This window comes from Dipteris shenzhenensis, chromosome 1, assembly GCF_047967505.1.
Source record: "Dipteris shenzhenensis isolate YYH24624 ecotype China chromosome 1, Dip_SZ_1.0, whole genome shotgun sequence".
NCBI lineage: Eukaryota > Viridiplantae > Streptophyta > Polypodiopsida > Gleicheniales > Dipteridaceae > Dipteris > Dipteris shenzhenensis.
Genome location: NC_141596.1, coordinates 61,932,269 through 61,949,530, shown reverse-complemented (window position 1 = coordinate 61,949,530; position 17,262 = coordinate 61,932,269).

The following is a 17,262-nucleotide window of genomic DNA, read 5'->3' as shown; positions in this document are numbered from 1 at the left end:
CCAAGGCATCCCATACTAAGGGGCTTCTGGCAACTTGGATCACGAAACTAACTTGTGATTTTGACGAGTGCCCGCTATCATTGGAGGTGATGGTTTTGTTTCTACAACCCGATAAAGGGGCCCCCATTAGAGTTTTTGATGCTCGGACCCACCCTTTTTGGGGGTTCAACTTTGCTTTCACAAGAGAGGAGCAGTGGACACCCAAGTTGTTCAACTTGGCTTTGGGTTATTGCAAACCTCACGAGGATGCAACTCCCGATTCACCAGGAGGAGGAGCTTCTTGACTTTGAGTTTGCAAATGACACAACACTCTATCATGGAGGGTTCAGTGGTGAGTGTGGAGAGCAGGTTGTGGTAGCACTGAAGATATATTGCAAGGTCTCAAGGGCCAAGGTCAATTGGACACCAAAGCAATTGTCTTTCTCATATCGACTAAGGAGGTCTGAGAAACCCAGGACAGTTGGAGCTAGACAAGGCTTTAAGTGGATTTCAAGGGGCCACACTATGAGATACCTAAGTTTCTAGTTGGGCATTGATGTTTTAGTAGAGCAGCGGATAGCCCCCATCTTAGAGAGCATTAGGCACAAGATTTTATACTTGAGCTCGCCCAAACTTTATGTTATAGTAGGCGGGGCCCTTGTTGTCAACCAAGTTCTCTTGGATGCGGCTTAGTATATTGCCTCCTGCTAGTGTTCTCACATGGGCTACATGGGATATCTTCGGCACGCGTAGCTTCTTATGGGCAAGATCAAATGGTACATGGAACACTAGAGCCACGGTGGCTTAGCAGATGGAGATTCTATTGCAAACTCAAACAAGACTTGGCATCATCAAGACACGAGCACATGCACTTTTGCATTTGTGAGGTGTAGGCATTAGGATGGCAAAGATCGATGTGGCAATTCCAAAGTCATGGTGGGAAGACCTTTGCAAGGCAGCAGACCGTATGAACTAGGGGCCTAGCCAAAGACAATAGAGGATCTAGAGGTGGATACCACTATGGAGGTACTAGAGTGGCAGATTGTCAGGGTAGTGCAACATTCAGGCAAGGATTGGACCACTACCTTTGTCTCATGGGTAGACAAGGACCAGATGACGCCTATGGTTGTGGGAGGGCCGTCTTCTTAGGGAAGTCAAGTGGGATCCAAGGGAGTGGTTCTAGCCAGCATGAGTAGGACTCTCAGATAGGATTGAGGAGATGCCTTTCTTCTCTTACACCACTGGCATTGGCCGATGTCTCTAGCTAAAGGCATATAACTTGACCCCTTCATGTGTGAGACACTGAGTGCAGCAGTAGATTACCCATGAGTCATCTCACATCAGACATCAACCATAATAGCAGTGTTGATCACATAAGCACTTCCTCTCTTACAACAAGAGAAACAAAAAACAAAGAGAGTAAAATCCTTTAAAAGGATTGAGAGGAGCTTCTCAAAAGTGGAAGGAGAAGCTAGAAGTTTCCTCCTTAGAGTCACTGGTGTGTACTGAATCTATAGCAACAGTAGCAGTAGTATCAGCAAAATGACCAGGAGCAGCAGCAACTCCTTGAGAAGGGTCAATGGACATCTCATCCAAATCCATACTTGAATAGGTAACACCACAACAAGTCCCTGATTCTGATAAGAAAGGGCAGAAGGTAGCTGAGTGGAGAAGCCAGCACAACGAATTTGAGTGCAGGAGCCAGGAGAAGCAAAAGGTAACTTAGTTGAAGTGTCAACATCCATAGAGGGGGACTGGTTGGAGAGGCCAACCACTTAAGAATGAAGAGAGGGGCCAACAGCAGCTGAGGGGAACTGTGTATAAGTAGCAGCAACAGAGGATGATGAAGGAGCAAAGGGGCTCTAGGAATAGGTACCAACAGCAAGGGGGCTTTATGTAACTGTAATAGCAGCAGTAGAAGGAACCTGGACTAAGTAGATAAAAAATAGCTATGGGGTAAAGGCATTAGTTAAGAACCAATTTTCTTCTAGCCAAGTTTGCTTGGAAGCTTCTCCACTTTTCTATCCAGCACCCAATCCCACCTTTGTTTCATTGTGACCTCAAAACCCATTGGAATGCCCAAAAGTCTGAAGATTGTACCCTTTTGTATTTTGAGACATCCTAGATGTTGAAGGATCCCTTGATCCTTGCCACTGAGAGTGTCATACCCTGTTTTGGAGTGATTGATTGAGGATCTTGAGGCTTTACAGAAAACGTCAAGGCAATCAATCACACAACTAACATCCTGATCAGTATTTCTAGGGGTCAAAGTGGTGTCATCAGCAAACTGCGTACAGACCAGTTGCTTACCATTCATTAGTTCAATACCTTCAAGACTTACCTCTTGGATTTGACTTCTGAGGAGCCACCCAAGGGAATCTACTACTATAGCAAACAAAAGAGGAGCTAAGGGACATCCTTGTCTGATTAATCTTTTTAGAAAAAAGGGATCACTCATCTTCCCATTGACATTGACCTTGGATGTGGCATTAGTGAGAAGAAGCTTGACATTTGACACCAAATAAGGACCCAGACTGGATTATGAAATCCCATTCTAGTCTATCATAAGCCTTGTCAAAGTCTACTTTAAGAAAGCATATATCCTATTTAGTTTCTTAAGCATACTCACACCCTTCCCAGATATTAATGATGGCTTCAAGAAGGTGACCTTCTTTATAAATCCCTTTTTCTCAAAGATAATCCACTCTTTCATCTTGCCTTATACCTTAAGAGCTAGAGCTTTTGCAAAAATCTTATAACTGTAGTTTAACATTGTTAAGGCCCTCTTTAGGGATCAGTTTGATAATGCCCCCATTGATGTGTAGGGGGGGAGCACCTTTCACCAAGCTTTCTTGCCATAGCAGTAAAAGATAAGGGCCAACTAGTTCCCAGAAAGACTTATAGAACTCAAGAGGTAGCCCATCTTCCCCTTGTGTTTTACCATCTGCCATAACTGACACAACTTCCTTCAACTCATCTAATGTAAAGGGTCTTTCCAAAGAGGGTAGTAGATCAAAGCCTTCTCCCTTCTGTTTGACATAGCTATCTAGCTCTCTGGATGTCCTCATTTAGGGTGATTGTACTAGACAAAATGTTGCTAAATAAAATCAACATTCTCTTCTGTAGTTACAGATTAGGAGCCATTTGCTCTTTTAAGAAGCGGGATCTCCTCTTGCAATCTCTTTCTTCTTATTATTCTAAAAGTTTCCTTAGTGGGTCTATCTATCTTTACTGCCCACTAGTTCCTGAAGTATACTTTGGAATCATTTAATCTGATCTATTCTTGCTTCCTGAGATCCTTGTTAGCACTTACCAATTCTGCTTGGGCATCCACATCTCTAGTTCTGGCTTTTTGTTCTAAAATACCGATATTACTTTGAATTCTATCCATTCTCTGAGCCCTAATCTTAGCTCTTTTCTTTCTAGTTGTTTTTAAAATGATTTGAGTATCATGAACATCCAATGCCCAAGCTTCTAATGCTGAAGTATGCTTAGAGAAAGCATTATGCCAAGCCTTACCAATTAGAGTTTGAACACTCTTCAACAAGAAGAGTTTAGGGTCAGCTTTAAACCAAGAAGAGCTTCTCTCACCAGAACCAAAATCACATCTAAGTGAGATAGGTTTATGATCTGATAAACTTAAAGAAGTCAAAGTTTCTATTTTTAAGGAAAGGTGACTATTCAGTAAACCCTAATAAGAGACATAGAACCTGTCCAATCTGGCCTCCCTTCTATTGTCCCCAAATTGATTGTTGTACCAAGTGAAATCCCTAACTGATCCCGCATCCACCAACTACCAATGCTCCTTGCATTCTTCCCAAGACAGTAATTCAGTGCCTCTGATGCATGTTCCCTTTCCCAGTCATGTATCTACCTTGCATTCCACCATATTGAAATCCCCCATTGTAATACCGTTACCATTTGCACATTGTAAAGATTCCCATAATCCTTTCCTTTCCAAAGCTGAGTTAGGGGCATAGAGACAAATGATTGAGAAATTAATCTCCATGCAACACTTCAGCATTATCCATCTATTGTGGTCATCTACAATGACTTGTGAGATACCATTCTTGTAATGAGATAATATTCCAATGGCTACACCACCTTTACCCTCCTCATGTGAAGTGTAATACCAAGTTCTTCTTCTATCTATAGCTTTCAGTTTATTTTCTAGAGTATCCCTACAAGCCTTGATCTCTTGTAATGCTAGGAAGAGAGGAGATAAAGAGTTAGCTCTCAACCAGAAAGCTAGCTCCTCACTCCTACCAGGGTCCATCAATTCTCTAACATTTAGAGTCAAGAAGGTAAAACTTTATTTGACATTCTTTTTCTGCCCCTTTTTAGCTGTTCACTTGGACTGTAGCAGCTTTGGATTGCCTCCTTTTGTGTTGAGCTACAATTAAGGCCTTACCTTGACTAGTGTCCTCTTGATTTGCTGAGATGACTGGAGTACCCTTCCCTTGATCTTCCTCTGATTCCTCCTCACTCTCTTCTATCTCTTCCATAGCATCCTCTCTGTTAACATCCTCTTCAAACTCTCAACACCACCCAGCTTCAATCACCATATTATCTTCTTGACTAATTATGTTGCTATTCTCTAAGCTCCCCTCTTTATCCCTGAGAGGTTCAAAGGAGTTTTTATTTGCGCTTCTGGCAGACTGTGATCCTTGTCCTTACCACTAACTCTTGTGCCATTCTGATCACTATTCTGATTGCTCACTAGAGGGTTTTGAGCTTTGGGAATCCACCTTTCAGCAGGGGTAGCTTGTTTAGAAGTAGAGGGTTCAGCTTCTTTAACCTTGCCCCTCTTCAAGGGACAAATTTTTACCACATGGGTGGAAAGCCCACACAAAAAGAAAGAGTGGGGAAGGTTTTTGTAAGTCAAAGGCTGCTCCCTATAAACACTACCATTTCTATTAAGAATAGTAAGAGTCTTGGGCATCTCCTCAGCTATATCTATCTTAATAAAGATCTGAGGATTGCCCCTGGCGTTAATGAAGTTTTCTTGTTCTACACCTAGCATTTGTCCTAGCCCACGACATAGAAAGGGAAGTTGATTACACAAATACAAAGGTAAATCAGGGAGCTCCACCCAAACAGGGATTCTAGTAGATCTAGGGGCATCAGGAGAGAAATCTTTGGACCACCATTCTAAATAAAGAGGTTGATTCCTAATGGTCCATAAACCATGTTGCATAGCTCTAGAGGCCATCTCAAGTTTCGCTAAAAGAAAGACAAAGAAGCCTTTCTTCAAGAATCTCACATTCAAAACATTGATTCCTTTTGTAATCCAGTTTGTTCTAATCTAGGACTCAATAAAGGTAAGAGGGAGTTTGACTCCAGGTAAGAAGCCAACTAAAGCATGTGTTCTCAACCATACTACAAAGTCATGCAACAGGGAGTCATCCAAGAAGGTGATTGTTGTTTTACTTGTTCCAGCTGATTGATTCTCTCCATCAAGCTATTGTGTTCTACCAACATCTTGTTGTGGAGCATGCCTGGGTTCTGGGATTGTCGGTGGTGTGACACCTTTAACTTCCTCCTTGCTAGACGCAGAGACCCTCAACTCTCTCAGAGCCTACTCAGACTTGACAAGATCTGTTTGTTTGTTTTTGTTTGAAGTATCTCCTCTGGCTGAGGGCATCCCGGTTCTAGATGCGTCTGCTCCACTTCCACGGGCTCCGTCTTTATCACCGTGTTTGCTTCCTCCTTCACTGCTTGAAGTGGTTGTATGCAAAGTGGATGTCTACCAATGGCTCTTGAGGGAGCTCGTTTTTCGTGAATACCTCCAATCCCATCTCTGTGCTAGGGAGAAGAAGCTGCGTTGGCTTTGTGTAACTCTCTTGAGGCCAAGGGCTCGGAAGGGCTAGGAGCAAAACACGATCTTGGGGGAAAGCTAAAGAAGCCCCCTCGTGGCTTTTGAGCTTTGGAGAATATCCTCTCCACTTAACTTCATTTAGTGAGCTCAAAAATTGGGTTTTTTAGAGCACTAAATGGGTCACTTATATACAAATATGGCCTTATTAAGCTAAAAAGTCAAGTGGTGACCTCTAATAGAAAAAAGTATGGCTCAATGAAGCTATAATTCCCAAACTTGTGCATGGTGCCCCCATCCAATAATAACTATAATAATAATAACAGTAGTCTCCTAACTCTAGTTCAATTTTAACACTATACTGATAAAGTGAAAATATGATACCATATGAAAAGAGTTTGCTGAATTCAACAAATAAGTGGTGTATAGATACACCATTAAAAAAAAAAAGAAGAGTTTGTTGAATTCAATATATAAGTGGTGTATAGATACACCCTTTTTTTGAAAAACAAAGCATACAATACATTATCTTATTGGTGGTGTATAGATACACCATTGGTATGGAAAAAAGCATACAAAACATTATCTTATGCATCTGAGTCTCGTCATCGGAGTCATGTAATGTATTTGTGCTTGATGGGTCAAGTCTTGCCAAATGATGTTTAATATGGACACGACTTGGATAAGGAATTGTGATACATTTTTCAACATCGTATCCATGCTTCTTTTTAAAACTTTGTGTCCTCAATTTTCAGCAATGAATAATGCTACTGACTTCCACCTCTGTTAATCCCTCATTATTTGGAACCCATTCACGTTTCTTTTGCAAGCATCCCTCATAGAGTTGTTTTATTGTATATCTTCTCGGGAGTTTTTTCAATGGCTTTGGTTCATACCATACAGCTTGAGTGTTATAGGAGTTCCCTTGTCATCACTTTCTATCTTAGCAACCTTTGTATCCCAAATAGGGCCACCTTGGTCATCCAACTCTGAACCTGGATCAAATGCCCAAACTGCAACAAATAGACCCTCTTCAATCTCATTAGAGGGTTTGTCTCCCTTCCTGCCACAATATTTTCGAGGTAAATGGCATTCCTCTGCTTCCTCCATATCTACTAACATATTTATATCCAAAGGAAAACTTGGTGACCTAGCTTGTTCCAGCCAAAAGGATTCACAGTATTCAATGCTCATTAAGTTTTCTTGTCTTTCTAAAGATTGGATAAGTGCTTTAGTTGATTTAATTGTCTCCAAATTCTCCATCTACTGAGTAGTGCTTCCATTACTGTTAACTTGGCCAGCTTTGGCAAACGTCGTCGGCCTGGTTCTCATACCACACTTGAGACAAACCCTCTAGAAATGTGGGAAGAACCAACAGCCATCTATCTTCAGTAAGAAAGTTGAGAGAAACACAACAGTGCTTGAAGGCCACAAGATACTCATTTGAATTTTCTTCAACCCATCCAAAGAACACGAGAATGTCAGCCATGCTTGGAAAATGGAAAAGAGAGAGACGAAATGAGGCTTATCTATTGGCAAACAATGGAAAGAGGTAGCTTGAACTAAAAATCAGGCAAAGATACATTCAGAAAGCATACATAGGCAGGGTAGGGTGTGACTGGTGTATTGTGAAATACTACACGGGAAGAATCTTCAGCATAGAATAGCTCGTAGACAATCTTAAAAGGACCAATCCTCATGATATCACATCCATCTTTTGGAAGATCATCAGAAAGGTCCTCAAGGACATTGCTTAAAAGAAGGATGCCAGACCGCACACCCTTGAAGAAATAGCATGGCGATTACAAGAACTAGAAGAAGCTGAAGGTGATGTGCAAGCTCTCCAACTGTTGACATTTGTCATGGAATTCTTCTTTGCCTTGATGAACAACCTCATGCAGTGCCGTGTCTCTAACCCTCGCATGTTTGTAGGCTAGGAGTAGAGGCTTCCTCCCTCTTGATGCAGTGGGCCCTAAAGGTGGACATTGAGCCATTCATGTCTTTGGCATGCCGTTGCACAACACAGACTACTACTCATCTAAACCCCCTACAAAGTCTCAAAATGCCACAATTGTCACAGAGCCTTCCTTTGGTACACTGGCTTGTCTGTGATCTAGCTCCCCTCTCGCTAACTCTCCTCCCCGCTTCTCTTTGCATTGGCTCGCCCTCCCATCCTTGCCTTATCCCTTCGCGCTGCCCATAGCCCCCTTTTCACTTGCTTGCAGTTAGTCGTGGGCGGAGAGATGAGGCTTGGGTTTAACAATCATCATGCGCATAAGAGGGGTGTACAAAGCCTCCTCCTCTTCCTCCTCTCCCACCCCGGGTGCTGGGATAACCTCCATATCTCGATGGAGGTATAGCACATTCCTCCAAGAAGCTAGGTGACAAGGCACAGAAACACAATTCATCTAGTGATATCTAAGCCTCCTGATAGACAAAGAGGAGCATCATCCACAAAGGCATGAGGAAACTCAGTCAGGAAGTCAGGCGATGCATGCAGATGGCAAGGGACATCAAAGAAGATAGGGTTGATAGGAGATGAAGAATGAGGGTGGCCAGTTCAGATGTCACCCTCGAAAGCTTCACCTTTGTCACTATCACCATCATCCTCCGTCTTCATCATCCTCTTTTTACAGATGACACTATTGCAAATATAGATATCTAGACATTACCCCACATTATCTTTGGAGTTGCTTAACAATGTAGAGGATTTGGATGGGTGCTCCCTTAATTGTGGCAAGTGGGATTTCATATGGGGGGGATGGTTGCATGGTTGATGGAGCTACGATACATTTTCTATTGATCTCTCCTCCCCAAGTTACAAGATTTATTAATAGCGGGTCCTTAGGATAGAGGCATATGATGCGGTTCCCCCCTTTTGATGAATGGCCATTGCAATCATCAGAGGATAGTGTTTGTGAGACAATTGCTAGCATCACTACTTGGAACATTTGTGTGGTTGCTGCAGGTTAGTGATGGGAGGCATGTAGGTCTCTCCATTAACAACCAATCTTGTTGCCATTTTGCAAGACATTACATACATGCTCCACACCATTTGGGAGTGTAAGAATCCAGGACCAAGAGTGAGCGCCAAAAGGTGGGAGCGTTTTCGTGAGATTTGGCATACAGGCATCTTCTACTCTTTTAAATGGACAAGGCATTCACTAGATGTATAGACCCCTACCTTGGGTGTTAGCCCTTGTCCTGGAGATTCCTCAAGAAGTGAACTAGGCTCTATGCAAACAAGCGAGTTTCTTTATGACAACCAGTTGTACTCATACTTACCATTTTTGCAACCTAATTTATATGGTGTTTTTCAAGATTAATAGAAAGATTTATTTTTGTGAAAAAAATTTCCCAAGGTCCACAACTGCATTAAGAATGAATCGAATGCACTAATGTAATAGAATCTCTTTTAGTTACTTTTTAGGAAGCGCTTCTTGCTAATGGATGAAATGTGTGCACAATCCAAGGAGCACAACTAGGCTGGCACTCCCTCTAGATGTATCAGCACTCCTAGAGTCACCCAGCATGTCCTTGCATCAACCAAGAGAGTCATGTCAACTTATAAGCCTATGGCTTACTCTATTCCTACTAGAGTGGCACAAATTTTCCCCTACACTATGGGTCATCCCCAAAGAGCAAGATAAAGGCAATAGTGAAGCCCTTGCAGCAATTGAATACCCTAGTGAGTCTACCAACATATGTTTGAATTCTTAACATGGTCACTTTCCTTTCAAGTTCATTTAACTGCACAATTCTTCATGTATCATCCAGTATGTTTAACATGATCCTTGTGATCAAGGAATAGAAGTGCTTTATAGACCAACTTCGTTTGGCATTTTCACAACCTCATCCATTCAAGTGATTACTGATCCATGTTTGATGCCTAAAGATAAGACCTTTGTTAAACGAATGAATGTGCTAGCATCTATGCACTTGTCACCTATGAATTGATTCAACTTGTGCAAAATATTGAGGATAGTTGAGACCCAACTTCAACAAATTTGAGCATTGTTACATAGCTTTCTAGTTTAGCCTAAGTCACCTATTGACCTACCACCCCATGCATAATCTAGGCCAAAAGTGGAGATCCTAAATTTCGAGTTGCAAAGTCTTCCTTGATTTGTCAACCAATGACCTTGAGTAGCACTGAAACAAAGCTAGCATGAAACTAACACTGATTGAGTTTTGGTGTAGCTTTGTTTTCATTGCTACTCAAGGTTATTGTCTGCACAAAACTAAATCAGTGTCAGTTTATTGCTAGCAATGAAAACAAAGCTACACCAAAACTCAATCAGTTTATTGCTAGCTTTGTTTTGTCCTTCACTACTCAACAAGGTCATTGTTTGACAAAACAAGGAAGACTTGGCACCTCAAAATTTAGGATCTCCAATTTTGACACAAATTTGACATTGATTGAGACAATTGGACTAATAAAAGGCCAAAAAATCTCTCTCTTTAGTCCCTCTTCTCTCCTACTCCTAGCTAGGCTAAACTCCATGGCCTAGCCTAGTGGGTTAAGTCTCAACTTGGAGCTTTTATGAAGATGACCTCACTTAGAATGAACCTTAGGACGTCCCTCTATAGCCACCATTCTCCATCAACTAAACCCAAAGTTTGTTGTTGCTCTTGACTTATTTTTTCACAGACAAAGAAATTACCATCATTTTTAGGTTTGGTTAGCTCATTTTGAACTAAAAAGCAATTTTATTCCTTAAAAGATAAGCTATGACTTGTTTTTTCATAGACAAAGAAATGGCTATAAAATTTTCAAGTTTTGTTAGCTCACTTTGAGCTAAAAAATAGTTTTATTCCTTAAAAGATAAGCTATAGTTTTGTTCTTTGGATTAAAGATAGAATCTATGCCCTTTGGCCCTAGTGTGCATTGCAAGAGGGGGGCCCTATATCTAGATTGTCAACTTTTTTACAATGACAAAAAACTAGAGAAATAGCCTTTATATGCTACACAAAAATAGCATCACCTCTGCCTAAAACTAGGTAGAATAAAGGCATACTTCTTCTAAAGTAGTAGATTCTCATTCTCAAAATGGACAATGGTGAGTTGAAGCACAGATTCGAGGAACTAGAGAAGACAATGAAAGTGGTTGAGCTAAACCTGAATAAGTCAACTCCTCACTTAATTTTATATGATGAATTAGTCTCTATTCAGATGGATGAGGTGCATAGAAGCTCAAAGGAGAGATCTAAAGAAGCTCAAAGGAGAATTGAAGAGCTCCTTAGATGCATCGGTGTTTGCAGATTGTAGAAGAAAGTAAAGGTGCAAGTTGAAGGGCAACAGAAGGTTAGGATTGGAGGGTTGCAGACAACAGGATATAGCCAAATATTCTTGGGATTAGACTTGCAAATGATTCAGCAAAGCTTTACCAGGCATTGAGTTGGAAATTTTAGAATTTGAGATTGGTCAAGAGGGTATTCTTATTTTTCAAGATGAGTTGAAAAAACACAGGTTCTTAGACAATCTAACAACATCAAAAGTCTATAGTGTGGATTGCAAAGGAACTTTAGCTAAAGAAAAATACCTCAGAGCTAACAAAGATGAAGGTGGCCAGAAAAGAAGGCAAATGGGCTATCTATCAAGATGGAAAGGCAACGATCAAAGCCAAACTGAATAGGACATTAGTCTATAGCTGATGCATGATCTCCATTAGTTTTCTTTTGTTCTTAGTTTTTTATTTATAAGCTATACTAGCTAAACTAGTTGTAATCAGAACTTCAGGTAGTCATCTTATGTACTAGGTAAATCAAATGTAATTAGAACTTCAAATGGTTATCTCATGTCTTTTAAGACATAAATTTTTTAAAAAATTTGCCCAAAAAAAATAAACCGACACTAATTAATGTGAAAATGATGAAATATCCTCCCAATGCTAGTATCCCCTCTAAGAGCCCAACTACCATGGATGTGTAAATAAAGATTAGCTAGTTGTGATTTTGCATTGGATTAAGAGTAACCAAGAAATTGACACTGATTGATGTGAATGTGATGCAAAATCCTCCCAAGCTAGTATCCCCGTTGTGATCCCACCTTCCAAGAAATGCATGAATGAAGACTACCAAGTTAGCCCATGCCAAATGCATTGAGTCAAGGCTTATGTGGTTATCCCTACCTAGTTAGGACCCATTCCAAATGCATCAATTTGAGAGTAGTAGCACTCAATTGCATGATGAGGGAGTCAACAAAAGTAGAGTTTGCATCTAAGGTATCTACATGTATGCAAAATCCATTATTCCATTATGGTCATCTCAATCTAGTGAATACAGTAACTAGAAGAGCAAGTTAAAGAATCTATAAACTTGATAAACCTCACAAAGGTTGTACTTGAAGTGAAGCACGATAGGATCATGCATGCTTTTTGTGGCCTCAATGTTGTATTTCTTTTGACATTTCATGATCCTTAAAGACTATGCATCCTAATAGAATCATAGAATGTATGCAAAACACACAAATAATTGGATTGAGAGATTGAGTGATGATATCACATTGTTAGAATGTAAAGATTTAGTTGGATTGATAGATTTATTTATGAATTCATGTTGTTAGAACTTTATACAAAGAAATTAAATAGAAATATATGAAAAAATCCTTTAGGAAGCTCCAAAAGTGTTTGGCCATGAACTCTTGAAAGGTAAAAGGTGTGTTCCTAAGTTTGAGTGGCATCATGTGATAAGTATATGCACCACATTGAGTGATAAAGAAGTTTTTTTTTGTCTCCTTATGGAATCAAAATCTAACTTCAAGTGCTATACAAACACATGAAAGTGTACAATTTGCGATGGGCACATAATCCATAATACTATATGTAAAAGGTATGGAAAGGGTCATGGACCATTTGAGCTTTAATATTCCATAATCCACTTTTCTTGTTAATTTAAGGTACAAAATGATAGGGAATAGCTATTTGTTGTAAAATGTAATTTAAATGAAGATAACCTATAGGAGATGAGAGACTTTCTCTTTTACCCTCTTGGGATGACATGGGTCCATTTGACAAAGATTTGTTTAACCACTTATAGCTCATTGCTACCCCAATCAACTACATCTTGATATTCCATGCTCAAAGATTCTCTTTAGAATGATTTGGATAGCACATAGTTTCTTTTTTCCTCCTAAGTTCATCTTTCTAATGGCTCATGTACCATTTTCACTCCCCCATAGTTAGCAAACTCATGGCATGTGGCTCCATTGCCATGACTCAGATCTCTTATCAATACTCCATAAAGTTATCTATAAATATTATTTCTTACTTTGCTAACTTCTCATATCTCTAGGCTATATTCATTTTGAAACAAGGTTATTTTCTCCAAATGGATGTAGCTCCAAGTGGGTCATGTCTTATAAGAATAAGATAGCTACTTAATTCATGTCTTGCAAGAATTGGAGAGCTATCTAATTGTTTTATCTCTTTACCTACCCTAGGATTAGTGGGTATTCAAACTTTGTGTATCATATATTGAGATGTAGTAGGTTCACACATAGGCAAAAGGAAACATATGAGAGACTTGCTATAGAAATATACACCTTTTGCATTACTCACAATGGACACACTACAATATATCGGTAACCTAACCAAGGTTGTCCTAGGTCCATAACAACTATTTACACTCCAAATATGGTTTCTTATCTCCTTATCCATTGAACCATGTACAAGTATATGTAACACATATGTGCATAGACCTAGATGAGCTAATGACACACACATCATCTCTCCCCTATCATATTGGATGGTCCCATCATAAAAAATACAATGTTAGTATTCAAATTTCTCTAATGTCTAATGAGGCAAAGCTTTTTGTGAATAACTCTACTACTTAAGTATATTCCTTGGTCCTCGGAGAAATAAAGAATTGGTCGAATAGTCCCAAACTCCACCTAATGCTCAATGAAGGGGTATAAGATATTGATTGGCTTTGATCTCTCATGATATTTTGAATCCTTGGCCAAGGATCTAGTAATTTGGTTATAAAAAAAAGATCATAATAGCTCCATATTGAGATTTCCCAGGAGCCAATGTTGCTACTTACTAGCAAGAGGAATATGTTTAACATCAACTGCAGACAAAGTCATAGTAGCTTGCTACTTCCTAGATGAACATATTGACCTGAATGTAGTACAAAGTTATATCTTAAAATTCACTTTGGCTTAATGCCATCTCTCAAATTTGCATCACAAAATCCAATAAGCTATAGTTCTATGAAGTAGCTATATTTCAGGTACAACATCTTAGAAGATGAAGTATAAAAAACCATGTAAATGGCATCAAATATATAAGCCTAATGTGGGATTCATAAATGGATCACTCTAAATATTTTTACATATTGTTATTGGCCTCTATGAGTGTGTGTTAACCCTATGGCAACAAGGACCAGAAGTGTAGTCAAGCAACAACGATCAGATCATTGTGTGTGTAGAGTAGCGACAAAGCTCCTCTTGTAATATCTTGAGCCTGAAAGATGGTGTGAGGAATCTTAAAGGATGAGGTTAGCCAAAATCCTCTCTAGAAAAGATCCAAGCATACTTGCAAAATCAGGATATAGAGAGGGAAAGACTAAATATAGAGAGAGAAAGACTAAAAGCCTACACTTTTTGAGGTCTCCCCACTTTGTGTAGAGACCCAAATGGTCCCCTCACTTTGTGTAGAGACTCAAAGGTCCCCCCACTTTGTGTAGAGACCCAAAAGGTCCCCCCAAAAAGTGGAGGGACTCTTGTCCAAAAGGTCTCCTACAAAAGGGGTCCCACCTTGGACGCACTCTACGGATTGTGTAGAGACCAACATGTATAAATTTCTCTCAATGGAATGACGTTCCCACTCTTTGGGGTTCAGTGTTTAAGCTCACTATTGTGTTCATGTGAATGATCTCCATTGCATCCATGCTCTCTTACACTGTCGTGTTCTAGCATGCCCTACTACTACTCCCTCCTCCTCCCTCTTTTCCTCCTCCTCCTCCTTCTCCTCCTCCTCCCTCCTCCTCCTGCCTCCTACTCCCTACTCCCTACTCCTCCTCCTCCTCCTCCTCCTCCCTCCCTCCTCTTCCTCCCTTGTCCCTCCTCCTCAGCCCTTACCCCTAGAAGTTGCAAAGGAGACTAGCTCTCCACTTTTCAACCCTGGACTCCTCCTAAATCTTGCAACCCTCTTTGAACCATGGAACTCCTAGATAGGTCTCTCAATCCTATCCTCTTTTGAACCTTGCAACCCCCTTCTAAACCCTTGAACTCCTGTGGAAGTGAAAGCCTCCATCCATCATTGTGATCAAGCCCTCTTTCTCACCCACCCATGGATGAGATCTACTTTTCACACTTTAGCCTACACCTCTCACCGGAATATGACCTGAGGGCCTATGCTACACTTGTGAACACCTATGCTACAATGAGCAATGACATGACTGTAGGTGACCAACACCCTTGGAGCCTAGAAATGGGAAAGATGAGGACAACATTTTGGCACCACTGTCGGGGAGGTTAGCACTTGAAGCGAAAGCGAAGCACTTGTTTGTAGGTGTGAAAAAGAACCCCCTTCAAAAAACTGTTCAAGACACATCCCTCAAGGCAAAGGAGTGAAAAAATGCTTCCAATTGGTGCAAAAGGATGAGATTTATATCCTAAACAATGTTGACTTACATAAGTACATTAATATACTAATCACACAAAATTAATATAAGCACATTAATATACTTATCACACAAAATTAATATTAGCACATTAATATACTAATCACACAAAATTAACCCTTAAATCCCCCACATCCTATAAAAGCAACAACCCCCCCCCCCTCAATTATTCCTCACTTTTCCAAGCCACTCTCATCTCTCGTCCATCCCCATATTCCGCCAAGCCTCCATATTTTCCGTTTGCCTTCATTTTCCGTCCTTCACCTTCTGTCCACCACCTCCACCACTAGCACCACCATTTTTTCTGTCAATCTCCCCCCTCCATCCACCACCTCCACCACCACTTTTTCCATCCAACATTCCCCCTCCACCAACACTTCCATCATCCATCCCCTCGACCTCCCACTCACCATCTCCACCACCACCTCCACCCCCCTTTTTCAGTCCACCCCCACTCCACCATCACTTTTCTATCAAAACTCCCCCATCCCTCCCACCTCCATCACCTCCACCTCCACCTCTACCACTAAAGGTAATTCCCCTATCTCCCTCCATCCCCCTTTCTCCCTCCACCCCCCTCTGACTCCATCTCTCTACCTCCCTCCATTCCTCTTTCTCCCTCCACCCCCCCATCCCCCTTCCTCCCACCATCTCTCTACCTCTCTCTACATCCCCATCTCCCTCCACCCCCCCTCTCACACCATCTCTCTACCTCCCTCCCCCCCCTTTCCCCATCCACTCCACCATCCCCCTACCTCCAACCATCTCTCTACCTCCCTCTACTCCCCCTTCCTCTCCCACTCCTCTCCCTACCCCCACCTCTCTCTCCTCCCCCACCCTTAACCTCTCTCCACCACCACCCCCATGCCCCCTCCACCCCCTGCCTCTTCCCCTCCCCCACCCTTTCCTTCCCCCCTCAACTAACTCCTCTCATCCTCATCACCTCTCTTTCCTCTCTAACTCTTCTCTCTCCACCCCCTCCTGTGCTCTCTAATCCCTCCTCCTCTGCCCTCTAAGCCCCCCTCTAGCATTTGTCACCCTTCAATGCCCAAGATGCACAACACTTGAGGCCCACCCGCCCATGCAACGATGCAAGAGTGCTGATTGCGGCTACGTAGTGCCCAAGGCAGAGCAACAGGCAGGCTTGCATGAACAACGATGCAAGCGCATTAGCCGTGGTGGCATAGTGCCCAAGGTAGCATGCCCGCACGTGCAGTCGACGTGCGTGCAGGTGCGGTGGTTGTGGCGGTGATGTAGCACCCAAGGTAGCACGCCCGAGGTGCATCGGTCACGATGGTGCAATGCCGAAGGCAATCCACCCAAGGCATGCCATTACACCACCTTTGCCTTTCATCAACTCCACCTCTCATACCCATGTCACTGACACCTTCGCCTCCCATAAAATTTGTGCCCCCCATGCCATGTGCCGTACCTCCTTCCCACTAGCCACCATCAACACGCGCCTCGTAAGCCACATCATCTCGTTGCCACTCGTGAGTGGGAGGGCAGAGAATAGAGATGAGAGAGAATAGGTAAAAGAGAGAGAAAGAGGAGAGATAGAGAGAGAAATACTAGGGTAGGACTAACTAACACTTAGGTTAGTGAAACTAACCGTAGTACATTAGGTTAGGCCAGGCCCCCCCCAAAAAAAAAGGGAGCGGTCTAACTCATAGGTAATAGGGAAATTTGGTTAGGTTGGGGTAACCAATCCTCCCCAAAAGAAAATAAATAAATAAATAAATAAAAGAAAGAGAGGGCCTTTATTGAAAATTTACTTATTTTTGCCCCTTCTTCGAGGGCTTGTATTTTGGCCGTTTGTAGGCCAAATTGCACCTAGT